We start from the raw sequence: 18226 nt of genomic DNA on the forward strand, positions 1-18226 counted from the left end.
TAAGATCCCTTTTTAAATTATATGAAAGTTTATTGTAAGTCATTTGCAAATTCGTATACAATAAGCAACAGAAAACACAAAAAAAGTCCGTAACTACACATAGCTTGTACGAAACAAACTCATATGTTTTGAAACGCGCTTATTACTTTATCGCTTGTAAAATTAGAAAATATAGTTTAAAATGACAAAGGCTGTAAATTCCAGTGTCCCAACTGCAAGTTAAATCCCGCTTCATCCTTGGTTCCATGAAATAGAGCGCAATAATTTAGCCTAGTTCAACTTTTGGACAAATAAAAGGATCCATTTTTTACATACTGGAGCGCGCTACAAATTAACAGCTTATTCTGTAACGTATGCTCAGTATGTATTAATTGTACTGGGAATTTTCATTCTTTCGCTTGAATTTTGTAAATTGTAATTTATATGTTTTACAAGAAATGTCTTTAAATATTTTATAATCATTATAATTCAATAGTATTCCAATTTAATTCGAGGCTTTTCTGGACATTTTTTTTGATAATTTTTTGCTTTTGTATGAAAATATTGTATTTCAGTCATCATACTTTTGAAAAAAATGCCTCTGCCAAAAAGTGTGGTTGATCAGGTAAATTATAGGACCCTCTAAATTTTTTAAGCCCTAGTTTTAGATATAGTATAACAAAAATCAAGTCCATTACTGAGAGACATGTGACGTCACATGACATGTTTTGAAAAGCCCCTGAATGCTGGTATTTTATTTTGTGGAATCCACAGTCAGCGGTAAAACGTACCATAGGTATTACAGTGGCGTGCCGTGAGATAAAATATGCATATTGCGGCGTTTTACGTAATATTTCGCGTTCTACAACATAATATGTTTACGAATAATTTACGAATTTTTTTGCTATACTGCAGTTTGCGGTTAATTTGTGACAGTTTTGCTGGAAATCGCCCGTTTATTTTACGCGTGATTTTTATTATATGTGAAGTTTATTGATGACGTGCTCGTGTGAGAATTCTGTTTTATAACCATTTTGTAGAAATATATCAAATATTTTACAAATAGCCGTATATATAATATTATCTAATAAAAATTAAGTTTGAATCGATATAGTTTGCATACATTGTTGAAAAACTACAAATTCCTAAATCCTTCTATTTCAAAAGATTCACGTTGAATTCAATCGAGAACTGAACTTTAAATTTTCCATCTGATCAATATGCTAATACGCACGATAGACATCGCAAAGTACTTGCCAACTTAAATATTCTGAATGCAAGTCAACTTGGCACACTAAGCCCTCGCACATTGACTAGATAAAAAATGTTGTTGATAACTTGGCAACGTCTTGGTATTTCCCACTTTTTAGTGCCATTATCGCTTCTATGTTTTGAAAATTATTATTTCTTTATTTGGCAAACGATAACCTTATTATAGGATGTGGTCACTTTAATAGTTGCAGAAATTTATCACATTTAGTGACTGATTTTATCGGTTATGTGAATTATTGCATTTCTGTTAAAACTTAAAAGGATATCAGCTTTTAAAGAATAAGTATTTCGTATAATCGTATATATATAATATCTATAATAAACTAAGGTAGGTAAAGTTCGATTGAAATTGAACACAATAACGCACGTATTTAAAAGATGTTAGATTTTCAGCATTACATACCTACTTCATACATCTTCTTCACTGAATATGGTGTTATACAAAAATTTTGAATTTTGAAATTAAATAGCAAAAATATTATTAAAGTCCACATTTATCACTACATAGTATAAAACAAAGTCGCTTTCCCTGTCCCTATGTCCCTATGTATGCTTAAATCTTTAAAACTACCCAACGTATTTAGATGCGGTTTTTTTTAATAGATATAATGATTCCAGAAGAAGGTCTAAGTATATAATTTATTAGGTTTTAGACAAAGCGAAGCCGCGGGCCGAATCTAGGAGTCTATAAAATAGAAGTTACGTCCTTTAAAGTGTAGTTTCGATTAAGTTTCTATCCCCTCTTTGCGTAAAACAGACAAACTAGCCTATGTCCCGGGGCTGTATGCTTTATCCCATCTTTGTACCAAATTTCAACAAGATCGGTCTGTTGGCTTAACCGTAAAGCAGACAAGGATGGTTAACTTTACACAAATCCATCTAGTACTGAAATATATTTAGTTATTTCAAATGACAATCTTTCAATAGGTTTCACCCGCATTGTTTAACACTTGTACCTATGCTATATTCTTTTTCTATTAAAAAAATACTGCAACACAACCTGTTGCTCGTATTTTAAAAATCTAAGCGTAGGTACTTAGGGAAGGACACATATACGGGAAGCGACTTGTTTTAAGCTGTTGTGATTATGAAAAGAAGGTAATTTATTGTGATTTTAAATCAGTCTTTGTTTTAGATATTATGTACTTTTGCATTTGGCTTAACACATTTTTTAACTATAACAGCATTAAATTATGGGGGTCTGCCTTCAAGCTGTTATGTTTTTCAACTAGGTATAAGAAATTAATCATGTTACACTTTATTTAGCAAAAAAATCATAGTGAACGTTAATATTCAATTTCGTAGTCCAAATCTAAGTATTATTTGACTTCCCATTAATATAATTAAAATAACTTTTGATTTTAAACTCAAGGAAATGTAAAATTTATTATTCAAATTTCAATTTACTTAAGGAGATTGTTTGTGTTGTTTTCTTTTACTCAATACTTCCAGGAATAATTATTAATTTTTATTTTAAGATGTCTGTAACAAGTACCTATGTTTAAGTATAAAAAAAATCGTATCTACCTATATTACGATATTAATTTATTCCTTTAGATACATAAATCATAATGCATAACATAATTACTAAATACCTACTTTGAGTGTCGATTGTTAAATCAACGTTTCGCCTAGTCATTCAATTAAATGTCGTCATTCAATGAACGCGTTAGTCTTTCACATAGCAGATTCATCTAGATGACTGCGACTTAAACACATATTATATATATACTAACAATGACTTAGCATTCGATACATTTTATACTCCCTTCAGATTTACGCAATCTTACTTTACCCTAAAGCGTAAGACGCAAAAAAACACTCACGAATATATCACCGAGACTGTGACTAAAAAATTATGCGATAAATTTAATGCCACTCTTTGACATGAAACCGCTACGCCGCGGGATTTTAATTTTGTAATTAAAGCGCCAGCACTTGTTTACGACATCAGTTTAAAAAAAACAAGTTAAGAGTGGGAGTTTTTAATTTTTCCTTTTGACAGTCAGCTGTCTCCGTTATTATGATAATTAGGCTGTACAATCAAGGTAGTGGCAATATTATCACAGCTATAATGAACGGGGATTTTTGTACACACGACGTTGAAATAATAAGCAATTAAAAAAGTTGAGTTTTGGTATATTAATTATGGAAATTTGTAGCGATAATGTTCTTAGAAATCGTATTTTGGTTAAAATAAACATTAGCTGCTTAATAGTTTCTCTAGGTACCCTTAATTTGTTACTGTAATGGAGTTTATCCTTTCCACATATCAAATTACAACAACGGAAAAGAACACTTAGTCCATTCTAAAATGTCAGTTTCACCCATTATCTTCCGCACTGTTTCGCTACTAACTTATCGTCAAATGTCAGTAACAGGTTTGTATTGAAGGATTTATTAAACTTTGAATTGTGTGCTCTCAAGCAGAAAAAGTAACTGAAACGTTATTTAACGTTTGCGTCGGAAATATCCCAAACAACTTCTAAATGAAGACAATTAGCTCTAATTAAATGAACGCCCATTTGCCTTTTGATTTTCATTAACACTTTGAAATTATGAATTTAATTGCAAAGTTTCGGGTGCACGGAATACCGCAGGTTAATTCTTTCAACCGCGTTTTAACGAATCGTTTTCGGTAGTTGGTTGTTTTATATTCATAAACTATTTCAAAATAATTACGAGCTGTTTGCTCGTGTCATGTACACGTTGACAGGATTTGCTTTGAGTTTAATCTCTGTTTATCTCTGGTATCAAACGTAGCAGCTTTCAATCAATCCAGGCTTTGTAGTCTGGTATTTGTGGTAGATTTGTTTTGTGGCGTGGAAAGAGCGTAGCGGTTTGCTAGCTCCGTATTCGCAATAGAAAGAAATGATTATATGGTAAATGCGTGAACGTGCTGTATTGAGGCTTTCATAGAACTACAGTAATACTTCGTCGTGGTATTATATAAAGCAGATACTTGAAGGTTTGTGATCAATACCGAGAAACAAACTCTTATGCTCTATGCTATTGATCACATAATATATTAAAAAAATGTAGATATTCAATTGAGAAACCTGTTATAAATGTGATAGGTAAGGAATATCGTGTATAAGGAAGTAATAAACAAAATACACTTTTCCAGGACGCGAAAACGTCACTTATGAGAGTCTCGTTTATTGCATAACTAGCGGTCTGCCCCGGCTTCGCCCGTGGTACATATTTACGTTTTCTCCACTCTACATAAAAACCATCCTCGTACTTCAAGGAATATAATAAAAAAAGAATTATCGAAATCGGTTCAGCCGTTCTCGAGTTATGCGCTTACCAACACATTTTGCGATTCATTTTTATATTATAGATATGTATTTTTATCTTACTATCATCTATTCTGAACAACCTTGTACGTTCTATTGATTGAAACATAGACAATCTACATTGAGTTTAATGAAAAAATCTTAAATTTTTAATCAAGTTGCGTTAATTGAACTTCGTTAAACGTTGAGCAGTCAAAGACATTTAAAGAAACGTTGAAGATAACGCTATTCAGATCCAACGTCGAACCTTTAAGATTTTACCATGGATCCCTTACCCGAGCCGTATTTACAAAGAAAACAAGGTCATTTGCCTCTTAATGTAATTAATTCGTAAATTGTACGTAAAGTACACACGGACAGGACACACAGAAGCATTGTGTCATGAATAAAGTATTTCATAGGCCCTCCACTAATTTTCATTAGGTAACTTTAGGTCCATTGTAACTTTGTCTATCGCGGTAAATATTTTAATAAGCGTGTAATGGTTTTGGTACATTAACGGTAGTGTAGTGTCCTGTGTCCCCTAGTGGGGTAAGGGACCGATATGTATACATCTGTATCACTGATCGAGGTAGGTAGGTGATCACTGATCAGCCTTCTGTGTCCTGCCAGATCGAGACATTTTTTTTATTCGTCTTCACGGGGAATCGAACCCAGGACCTGTCGGTTCTACGCTCACGCGTTAACCATTTTTGGTAAATTCTATTAGTCGTGATAGAAACAAAAAAATCTGATTAAATTATTTCATAAAGCTAAGAACAATTTATACAATAACGGAAGGTAAACCATTATTTTGTGCGTTACTCGTACCTACATATTCAACAGTATTATAATTAAGAATTTGTTTATAGAATATTAAAATAGGCTTGCTTTTATAAGGGTGAAAGGTTCAATAAACTTTTGTCTGGCACAGATTTCTCTTCAGAAACTTACAAAGTCGCTACGCGGTAAAGCAAATATTTTCATAAAGTACTATAATATAATACTGTATGAAAATATGAACTCGTGTATTATATTATATACTAACATATTTTGGTAACTACTGAACACATTCAAACATAGTTTTTATATTAATTATAAGGTAAGCTTTTTATCAAGTTTATGGAAGGAGGCATTTCTGTTGTCATGAACCAAAAGCCAAAAAAATGTTGTCTATATAATTAAATTGTATACACAGGTTTCAGTCAAAATAAACCAACGAAAGCTTAAGTATATGCAAAGCTTAAAGAAAATTCTGAAACTTAAGTATCGCTGCATTGCTTATATATATAATAAGCATGTATTTTCATTAGCATATTCACAAAGTTGTTCATTATTAACAGTATATCATGAAGGATAAATTATTATCATTCCCCAAGGACATGAATAAATAAGCAATATTTTAATAACTTTTGCTCGTAAGTAAGCAGTGCGTCGAAATTATTTTCGTCTAAGTGAAGTCAGCTGTTAATTAATAAACTTCGTATGACAGATATTTTAAATATAACCAGTGTGGTTTTTGCCTCGGGTTTCAGCCCGAAATTACCTTAAAATAACTGTTTTAAGTAATAATTTTTTGCTCATACAAAATTTAAGCCAAAAGAGCCTTGAATTTAAGTAAAAAGTAAAAACAGCTTTAAAATGTTTTGATTGTGTTAATATTTTGTTGAAAATAAGTTTAGTATTGATGAAGTTAAAATAAATGGACAAAATATGGTGTTTTAATGTGATTGTTCAAATGATTTCTCCAACTTAGTTTAACACTATTTTTGTTGTACCGGTATTTATTGAATATATATTATTACTAGCGGTCCGCCCCGGCTTCGCCCGTGGTACATATTTCGCAATAAAAAGTAGCCTATGTCCTTTCTCGGGTATCAAATTATCTCCATACTAAATCTCATTCAAATTGGTTCAGTAGTTTAGGCGTGATTGAGTAACAGACAGACAGACAGACAGAGTTACTTTCGCATTTATAATATTAGTATGGATGTTGAATTTTGAACGTTATCCGTCTTTGAAGTTTTTTTTGTTATTTGAGTCGTAAATATTGTAATTTTCACATCTGCTACCTGAAATATACTGTCTATTCTTAGTATTCTATCGACCAACTCTGACTCCATCTTCAATTATAGGTAAAGACTTGAAATTGTTTAGTACTATTCTCTGGACTTGAGTCAAGAATGGCTAATGTTTTCACAATGGTTTACAGTTTGTTGCTGCAATATCCTTCCTTCTCGAGGGTGTAGTATTGTTTCTGATTTAGCATGGAGTTTGTCCGTAAGCTATAGTTATCGATCAGTCTTAAGACGTCCGGTACTGGTCATAGGACATCAAATATTACCATTTCTACTAAGATTCTTTTCTGGAGGAAGATCATTAGCGGTCCTGCTACATTGTCAAGTCGCGGTCGTCTATCCTGAAAAAGTTTAACAAAGTAAATAAAACATAGCGTGATGAACATAAAAATATAACATTGATATAAATAGAAATCAGACAAAATATAATAAATAAATCATGATGATATTTCAGTCAAAATATGATATAAAAATAATAAATAAATGTTTCACGTATCGGTATTATTCAAATAGAAGATAAAATGTTTATTTAACATAAAAAGAGTACCAAACGTGAGCAGTTCAGGAAATGAAAATAAAAGTAAAAATAAATGTTAACATTATGATTGGATGTGTTTGCTTTATGTTGTAAGAATCATAGAAACGGATTTATATTTTAACCTTGGCCTACTCTCAATGAGAGTAAAGATGACCTTTAGTCAGAGGAGCTTAAATTTTAAGCTGCTGTTATCATTATTATATTACTTTTTAATATAGGTTGAGTATGTAGAAAATATTTTTATGAGTAGTATGTAAGCTTTCTTTAACTGTCTAACTATCTAAATCAGTCAGACCTGTGTAAACTGTATAATAATATTATTTTTATCATTCTACAAATCTAAATTGTTCCTTTCAGAAGTAATTAACCTATGTTTTGAAAGTATAAATTTTGTTTCCTCTAAACACATTAGTCTTTTCATCCCAGCCATTACGATAAATCTGTAATTGTATTAGTTTGACCGTCATTGTATTTACGAGTAAAGAATGAAGTGACAGAGTGATATGGGTCGGCTGAGTTCCATAAAGTCCATTATAAATCTAAAATATAGCTTGAAAATGTTATTTTAGCCTTGATTGTGTAAAAACATTAAGTATCTGAGATTTTTCCTCGATTCAAAATATTCCTGTCACGTAATTGTCCCGGGTTTCATTATAAGGGTGAATTTAAATCGTAGTTTCCAGAAACCGAATAATGAAGAATAAATTTTACTTTTATTGTATGGGTATTTTATATTTTGTTCTTTACTCGTCATAACGTTCCATCTATTAAAGAAAGTAATTCTCGTTATCGAAATAATTTTTCCTGAGCTCTTCCTTGAGTAAAAGGTGAGGAAAATTATTAAAACGGAATTAACTAAATTACAAGAAAATACGAAAATGTGTGACAAATTGATTTAACTTGGTCACCCCTTTGTGATTCAGGAAATACGTATTTGTATAATGATACATTTTTTTTCTCATACCCTCCTTGTTAGATGTTCAAAGGCGTTTGATCATTATGATCCCGAAATTTTCCATGAATACATATCTAAAAATCTTCATAACTTGAGTTTGATACATTCGCATGCAATGAAACCTTCTCTATAGGCTATATTATATTATACTAGCGGTCCGCCCCGGCTTCGCCCGTGGTACATATGAAAAATAGATGTTGGCCGATTCTCAGACTTACCCGATATGCACAGAAAATTTCATGAGAATCGGTCCACCCGTTTCGGAGGAGTATGCAGACTAACATTGTGACACGAGAATTTTATATATAAGATTATAGAAAATTCTCGCGTCACAATGTTAGTAAGGGCGCTTGTGCACTACAAGGAATTTTACTGTAAAAACGGACAAGTGCACAAGCCAATTCATCGGTTTTTTCATGCCACACCGGACCGTAAAAAATCGGAATGCCGGACAGTAAAATTCCTTGTAGTGCACAAACGCCCTTACCATACTCTTTCGAAACGGCTGGACCGATTCTTGTGAAATTTTATGTGCATATCTGGGTAGATCAGATATTTTATTATTATATTTTTTTCATATCCTAAGTGATAAGGGTACGATAAAACAACGATTACATGTTTTAGCAAACTGCGGTTATAATTCTGTACTTCACACTGCGTATCAGCTCGTATCCTATCTATGGGTTCGATCTACAAAAAGCTAGACAATGCTAAACAAAATACTACCTAATCTGTAATCAGGACACAGCACAGTAAATATTTGTATCTATTATCAAGGGCGATGTCACGTAGTACAGTCATTTGTGATCCCACCACGTGTCACGTTTTGCCGACTCCAAAGATTGTTCGCTACTAATGACTTTCTTCTACAAAGGGCTCCCAAATGACGATAGTTTGTATTTTTGATATATGTGATTTGAATCGGAATTGTATTAGAAGGTAGATTTCCTACGAATGTAAGTTTAAACTTGGTTTGATATTATTTGAAGATTTCCGCCCGCAATTTGTGATATCGCGTGACAGGGAAAATCTATCAACTTCACACTATTACTCACATCAATTTTGTTTCCTTGAGATAAAGCTTCTTTCAATGTGTGTCGTCAAAGTCTATCACAGTTCTATTTTTCATAAATTAACTCAGTTTGAGTTCAGTAGGCATTCTTCTATTATTTAAATTCGTCTTCCCAACTATGTGCTAACTATTTATTAAAGAGCTCATTGTATTTAGCTTGAAATATCGTTGAATAAACTAACTTTAAAATTTTAATCTGCTCTATATTTCGCTGTAAGCCGTACGTACCTACTCATGACGTTGTGTAGTGTAACTTTTAAAGTAGCATAATTAGTCACATAAACTTTCACAACTATTTTCAACATGTTTACCGCAAGTTTATAATCTCGATTGGTTGGAACTATAAGTAATTTTCGTGTCGAGAGGTTGCGCCTGCGTAATAACTCCCCAGAGATGGAACTTTTGTCGAAATTAACAAAGTTGCGGAACTCATAGTAGCGAGATTCTAGACTGTTATGAAATTTGATGAAAAATGCCACGCTATTTGTTGAATGCTGCGTTGCGTTGGTGTGATTGGATGGAGAATTTTTGTTTAATTGTCTTAGAATACTGACGCAGTATGTGAATATTTTATCCGGTCCCGTTGACTATAATAATAATTAATTAATTGAAAAGTTCATGCCAAAGAATGGTCGAGTAAATGATACAAAAAATGGGTAATTAGCACTTTATTTGGCAATATTATTTGTATTAATACATTGATGATAATGTAATAAGAAAATATAAGAAGCGTAAACCAAGCTCTAGCTAGTATCTCCAAGCTTTTACAATAATTCCTTACTTTACAATATTGAAGTAATATACCATAATATTGTTATCTATTTTTTTTTGAATTAAAACACAATGTTGGTAATACTATTTGAAATCCTAGATTATTTAACTGGATTACACGTGGTTACACATTGTGATGGAATTATTTAGAACTAGCTTTCCGCCCGCAGCTTCGCCCGCGTTTTCAAAGAAATCCCGCATAGTTCCCGTTCCCGTGGGATTTCCGTGATAAAACCTATCCTATGTCCTTTCTCGGGTATCAAAATATCTCTATACCAAATTTCATGCAAATTGATTCAGTAGTTAAGGCGTGATTGAGTAACAGACAGACAGACAGAGTTACTTTCGCATTTATAATATTAGTATGGATTCCGCGGGAAAAATGTTTTTACCAGATAACGTTTCGTGGTTAATATGTGTAATAATGGCTTTAGGTCGCGAGGGATTTACTTTGAATTACTTTTATTCTTTTCAATCTTAGGATTGGTGTTTTGGTTTATATATTACTTTTTTTAATGTTACTTTAATTGATATAGTTTTGATTGGTTAGTAATACTTTTCAGTTCAAGCTCATGAATTTAGCATAATTTTCTTTAACTTTAAATATTAGGGTTATAAATTGAAAGAGATCAGACCAGCAGTTCCTATTCTTACCATCCTATTTATAACATTTCTGGTATAGTCATGGTTTTTGGATCATATTTATTTAAAACTAGTGGTCCGCCCCGGCTTCGCCCATGGTACATATTTCGCAATAAAAGGTCCAGGAATAGCCTATGTCCTTTCTCGGGTATCATAATGTCTCCATACGAAATTTCATGCAAATTGGTTCAGTAGTTTAGGCGTGATTGAGTTACAGACAGAGTTACTTTCGCATTTATAATATTAGTATGGATGCTACCAAAATTGTACACTATGAATAAGAAGGTGGTTTATAATTACAAAAAATGTACATAAATATTTCCGACATAACATGTATAAGGTTTATCTTTATTTTAATAACTTCTTATTAGTGCAAAATATCTCTTATAATACCTGAATTTTATAGGTAAATGTTACAAAGGTAAGTTAATATACTGTAATCTTAAAGCAGGTGGTATAAAAAATGTATTTTAGAAACTTAGCAGAATTATAAAGTAGAGAAATAATTTACTCCAGAAGATTTCGAACTTACAATTTACAAGTGTGTTCTTGCAGCTTTCGTGCAGCTTTAGTGTTAATGAATGATCGGAGGGTAGGGTTGTCAACATCGAGAAAAAAGGAACAAATAAAATATTTTTTTTTGTTTGAGGGTTCAAACTTGATCTTGATAGTACATCCCGTTTGACATATTTTCGTTATTTTTTAACTTTATCTTTCTATTAAAACTAATCCCAATTCGTTGAAATAGGCGGTTAAATCGTAAAACCAAATAAAAAAATTCCTGTACCTAATGAAAAGAAAAACACATTTTTATATATTTTATTATTATTACATAATATTTTACATAAAGATATCCCAAAGATTAATAGAAATATTATGTACAATTATGGTTATAAAGTTTTCAGACAAGATGCGAGAACAATGGATAAATTAGTAATCTTTCTTCGAATGTCTAACTTGAAAAATAATTACCTTTTCTAGGTAAGCGTAATTCATTCATTTTCTTTTAATACTTGAAATAAACAGAATTCATTCTGAAAACTCCTGAGTAAGTAAACTTGCTGATATTTTTTAAGTGTTTTACTGGTTTTATACATAGATGAAATAATGAAAATTGTATTGTTATTTGTTGTGTTGTAACCATGTTTAATTTCAAATAAATGATTTGATTTGATTATGTCATACAGGTATAGTTAGATAAATTTGCAGAGGTTTCATAAACAAATGCTATAGTACATAATATGGCGTTGTTTTTTATCACCAGCAGGTTTTAGTGAAGAAGGAACAACATAATTCATACATTACTACAATTAGTAGAAGAAAGCCCCCAACAATACAATATTTCCACGTCCATCTGCCACGGAAATGCTGACGTGGCAACCCTATCTCTGTAAGATCTTAACTTGAATGCCCGATGCATTAATTAATGAACTTCATTTATCAACTACTTAAACAACTCGGTGCCGTCAAACTTGTTTGTGGTCTAACGAACTGAGTTTACAATTTCCTTGCATATTTTTATTTGTAACTTTCTTTCGCGCAATAAATTTTTATGGAGGTTCAATTTGTTCCGCTTTGCGCTGAAAAATTTTCCTCTAGGAGTTCTCAAATGATACTTTAAGAAGTTTTTCTATACGGACACTATTTTATAAACAGATGCCACGATGAGTTGGAAATTTGAATAAAGTATAGAATTTATAGTTTGCTTTCTATATCTTTGCGCCACGGGAATGTTTTTCACATCCGAGAACTTTAGAAAAGTTTGCTGTTAAATTCTTAAAGCGCATTTTCGAGTGATATATTAAAAAGTTATAAAATATCTGCTTATGTTGATTATATTTCGCATCGGAGCTTTTAAAATTGTTAAAAGGCAGTTTTAATGACGAATTTCGAAATTTGGATATAACAGGGAACTAGACGTATAATTTTTATTATTTAATACACAAAAGAACGCGCCATGTTTTCCATCTTTCGACGAAATTGTATTCGTTTTAATAAGTTAGCTTGTTACAATAGGAATGTTTTTAAAATTCCTCTGTGTATTGTGCTCTAAATAATTCTTCATGTTTCTACCGACTGAAATATAGCTATGTATCCTATGCTTTGCTTGTTTTGATGTGTCTTGCCCTATTGAAATTTAATCTTAGTTCGAACGTAGATTTCACCCTTTCAGCAGGTGAAGTACCTACCCATCTACTTTTGAAATTCACACATACACATGATATTCTATTCCACCACTTGGATTTCTAAGACATATTGCGATCGCAGTTTTATCAAATACGTACTAAAGTACATACTACATACTACTATAGCTTTTGTAATTAAACTTTCTGATGTGTAATTACTATAATTTACTAAATAGGATGTTCATCGCTACGTGGCTAATACTATTGTGGGTAGTTGCTGAATTTGGCGACCATCTTGGTATTAAATTGATTAAGTGGGACATAGATAATGGCCGTCTTTGATCCAACTTCCATTAAATGCTACATTTATTAGGACATTAATAATGTTTTGGTATGGATATAAATTTGTTTTCTGTTAATTGAGAGTGAGCTTTTAGGATAAGGTTTCTTATGGCTTTATTCATTTGCATATCACAGTTTTTCTTTCTGAAATTAATGAAATATAGCTATGTTTTATTAGCATAAGGCACTTCTTTTTTTTCTATATCACTACTCACATATTAAATAAATATAAAAGTGTATAAACTATAAACACAATGTGTAATTATGTGACCCGAAACAAATTTATTCTATTTAGTTCAGCTTTGAATAAATCGTATAAGTTTATTTTCAAGAAAATGGTGAATCCGGCATAAAACAAAAGAATTGTACTTTTAAAATACATAAGAGCCTTTGCATAAAAGCCCTTTATTGTTTCAGGTGACAGAAGACAAGTCTAGTGGATGAAGCGTCTATGGAACTGAGATTCATATAAATGTATGTAAAAATATTTGTTCAACATTTCTTAGGGACTATTTTTAGTTAATGTTTTTCTGTAGATAAAGCCTTCTTGTAGCGTTGGTAGAAGTTTTTTTTTATAAATTTAGCAGGCTTTTACATTGATTAACGCTTAGATAATACACCTACGCATATTTCGACATGGTCTATATATATTTGATTGCGACTCCATCTAATATTCTTCTTATTGTGTCTAGTCTTACTATCTTGAGATTTCATTTAAGATAATATATTTCGTGTAAAAATATAAATCATTATATTATTTACATAATACCTCTACTCATATAAACACGATATAGAAATTATTTTGTGCAATAAATCTGAAATGTATTTCTTCAAAAAGCTTTCATTTTGTAAACGAAGTTATAAAAAAATCAATATTTTGAAGGTATAAATAAGTAATGAACACAAAATATAATCTTATAAAGTATACTGTGGTCTCAGTATACTTTATAATTAAATTACTTTAGTTAGTTTAGTAAGTACCGCATAACCCAAATTACATATCAATCAAACTTCAAAGGGAGGCAAACACTTCAAAAACTAGTTAAAATTAAATTATATTTGTGAATGCGAAACTTAGTAAACCAATAGACTGTTTGTTTCGGTCAGGTACAATGAAGTTTATAATTTACGCATAAATAAACAGGCGATACAAAGAAAACAAAGAAGTATCGAGAAAAAGTATTTGCATATTGTATTTTTTCAGCTTTTTATTATTTTATATTAGGAGGTTGATTAGAAAATACGTTTTTAACTGTAGAGTCTGCTATTATTTTTTGGAACGTTGCCAAGCAATTGACCAAATTTCTAATTCTGAAAACATAGTTTCATTTTTAATAGTATTGGTATTGTGAATATTTATTTTTTGTATTATTGTATTATCTGTGCTGCTGTTATATACCTTATTCACTAACAGGTTATTTTTTATCAATTTTAAAATCTAACATCCAAAGCGAGAAGCATAAGTTTAATTCAGTTCAGTTTCTTCAAATTTAATGAAACATTCCAAAGATGTTTCTAGAAATAAACTTAATGAAAGAAAACCAAATATTTTACAAAAGATACGAACAGTTTAGGGTGTAATAAAGACTGAAACCAATGAGAGTCTTAAGACGCTCGGGCAAGTTCCTCGTCTACGAAATTTACTTTCACGATCTATGTTTTAAATTTTAAATGTTTTGTGGGCTCTGCTATTGTGAGAATATTTCTCATGTGGTCGCTATTAGCAGTAATTTCTTCTGTAAGAATAATTGGTTTAAATTATATCTTTCCTTCATTTAAGTCTATCAACATTTAAAGTGTAATTGCTTTTATATCTATTTAACTTTTTTGCCGTGCTAGTTCTTCGAGAACCAGTATTTATTAAAGAAACCGCATCAAAATCCGTTGCCTAGTTGTAAATATTTTAGCATACAAAGGGATATAGGGACAGAGAATGCAACTTTGTTTATACTATGTAGTGATGCCTTAACGCAATACAAATTACGTCAACATGATCACCGTTTTATAAGCATTGATTTCTTCATCAGCATTCCCACATAGAATTAAATTACATTTAAGGTCTAGGTCTACTTAGGTACAAAGAAGAACATTTAGCAAACGTAAATGTCCTAATGTCCTAATGTGAATATGTCAGTGATTACATCTACTTGGGGAAGCAAATCTCATTTAAAACGACAAGTAATGAAGAAGAAGTAACAAGAAGAATCAACGCAACTTGGAAAAAGTTCTGGGCACTGAGAGAAATCTTAAAAGGGAACTACAACTTGCACATGAAAAAGACTATATATGATACATGCCTATTACCCTGTTTGTTGTATGGCTGCCAAACCTGGATATTCACAAATAAAATTAAACAAAAAATCAAATGCAGTCAAACAGCGATGGAGAGGAGCATATTAAAAATTAAAAAAATACATAAAGTTAAGAGCGAAAATATTCGTCAAAGAACTAGATTCACTGATGCTCTCAGACACGCACTCTCACTAAAGTGGAAATGGGCAGGGCACATCTCAAGATATGAAGACCGAAGGTGGACCATGGAAGCTACAAGATGGAATGGACCAAAGGGGAAAAGGAATGTGGGTCGACCATTAAAACGGTGGGCTGATGATATAATACACGTCGCAGGAAAAGACTGGATAAAGACAGGGAAGGACAGAGAGTTATGGAAAAGGAAGGAGGAGGCCTTTACCCAAATAGGGGTCGAAATCTCTTAGATAATATAACTAACACTAATTATAAGTAACCTTAGTTTTTAAATAACTACTTTCTAACAAAATTGTATATTACGTATATAATAAGTGAGATTTCGAATAAATGGCTTATTTATTTATTTATTATTTATTTAAATGTCCTAATGAACGGCATGTCTGCATGCTGGACAGTTCTTAGGTCTACTTTACGGTTGACCACAAAGGGGCTAATAGTAGTGTATTTAGCACATTTCACGAAATAAACTGCGTTCTACATACCAGTGCCACCAGATGATTGATTGATGAGGTTAGTCCGTGGCCCTTTGTGACCCAAAACTTTTTGTTTACGGGACACTGCGGGAATTCCAGTTTGTTTGTCCAGCTAAACTTGGACAGACTTAAACATCGGTCTAGGTATAGAAGTTTATTTGAAATGGATGTCTAAGCGATTCGGATATAGATCTGATTCTGATGGAATTTCATTATTTTCTGCTCGGTAAAGTGATTGGCGTTTGGAATTATTTATTGTTGTACGAGACGCTATATCTTTTTGTTGGTTCCGTTCTTATTATAGCTTTCTTTAATAATTACGATTGTTTAAAATTATATTCTTTGTTTTTATCAATTCATTATATATTTACCTATTCAGTGAAATATTTCCGATGCTATTCATAGTTACCATAATCAAATTTTTTAAAATTTATGAACTGAACATCCGTATTAAAGGTTATTAAAATGTTTTAAAAAGCACTTTAATAAAAAAAGTGTGAATCAAAGACAAGAAAATTCCACTTTAAAGTAAAACCGGACTTTCCACGGAAGCATCAAATTATTACAAGAATGCATCTCCAGATTCCTGGTTCAGACGCCGTAAGTCGGTTGAAATACCTTCATTCCATAATTCATGAACATTAGTCCTCATGAAGGTAACATAAGACGTTTAAATAAATAACCCAGAATAATATCCCTTGAGAGGCAAGATGGCTGCCGACCGCGGCAGTAATAAAATTATAGGATGCTTGTATCAGATATCAAATTATTGAGATTGCCAGTTATCTTCATAATTTTATTACGCTTTTTTCTCGGTAATGTGATCAGTTAAGTGTGTTCTTAATATACGTGTTATTGTTTTTTTAATGATTTGTTAAAATATCTACTTACTAACTCAATCATAGATAGGTCATGCTTAAATTATGAATGCTATCTAAAAATAAAAGACTAGATATTATAAAATGTCTTCATTCAAAGAATAGGTATATAACACTTTCCAGCAATTTTGGCAAGTTCTCTTTATAACTAAATAGAAATACTTTAAGCATATTATAATATCAGAAGTAGAAATGTGTTCCTGCATTTACTTGTTAGTCATAACAAGAAGTAAAATTTACATTGTAACACTCACTTCATTTATTTATTTATTTTGCAGCATTCAAAAGCAAAATAAACATATTATATAACACATCAGTTCTTATTCGTTCTATTCCAATAACAAGACTGTACTGGGAAATGAAATTCCTTTATAAAAAGACAATTTTATTAAAACTAAACTAAATTTTATTAAAAAGACAATTTCACAAACGTGTTCACGTAACACCTCGTTTACAAATAACGTGCGAATAAACTTTCTCCTTGTTACAACGGTTTTACGAATCTAATGAATAGCGCCATGCTTTTTTATTATTACTTTGCTTGTATTTTTAACAATGTCGTTAGTATATTATTATACCTATGTATAAAAAAATAAACCTATAGCATAAGTACTGTATTTTAATCTATGCGATACTTTTTGACATAAGTGGAAAAATAATGCCTATTTATATACGTAGTTACATCATATACCAATTAAATTAAAATATAGCTATACTCTATCGTTGCTCAAAGACAACATTCAATCTATCTATATTATAACACTAGCTTTTCCTCGCGGTTTTACCTTTGCGTGATAAATGGGCTATCTAACACCGAAATAATTTTTCAAATCGGGCTAGTAGTTCCTGAGATTAGCGCGTTCAAACAAACAAAAAAAACAAACTCTTCAGCTTTATAATATAAGTATAGATATTTATAAGAAAGTCATGTTAAGTCATGTAAGTCACAGTATATATAACTTAACTTCTTTGGCTGAACATCGGAGGAAAGATAGCTTAGAAATTATAATATACATAGGATGCTTTCTGTGCATAAAATGACTCGGACGGAGCCGGGGCAAAAAGCTAGTAAGTTAATTCGCCAACGTTTATCAGCACAAAATTAACTTAGTTCAATGTTTTCATGCGTTAACATTTGTCTCATGGTCGTCGTACAAATTATTTCACAAAACAGAATATAATATTTTCTAACTGCAAAAGCTTGGACGGCAAAACTCTCTAATAGTAGTTACTGTAACGAAGTCTGTTAGTAAAATTATTGTGGATTGTTTAGAATTTTCAGCATTAGTTGTAGCATGGACTAATTTGCACTCATTTGGTTTATAGTTTGAG

General features: G+C 31.4%; 1 protein-coding gene across 2 annotated transcripts in view; it reads left to right on the forward strand.

The window, feature by feature from the left end:
* LOC149478806 (uncharacterized) overlaps positions 1–18226 on the forward strand; it is a 216462-nt gene that overhangs the window by 106735 nt on the left and 91501 nt on the right. For both annotated transcript variants that reach the window (XM_089708929.1, XM_089708930.1), the window contains exon 2: positions 13471–13527. The gene's annotated coding sequence lies outside the window, so the exon portion shown is untranslated. The remainder of the gene's footprint in view (positions 1–13470; positions 13528–18226) is intronic.

This window comes from Colias philodice, chromosome 21 (assembly GCF_061535455.1).
Source record: "Colias philodice isolate Cphi_HAF_F1 chromosome 21, ilColPhil1 Martin Lab GWU primary, whole genome shotgun sequence".
Classification (NCBI taxonomy): domain Eukaryota; kingdom Metazoa; phylum Arthropoda; class Insecta; order Lepidoptera; family Pieridae; genus Colias; species Colias philodice.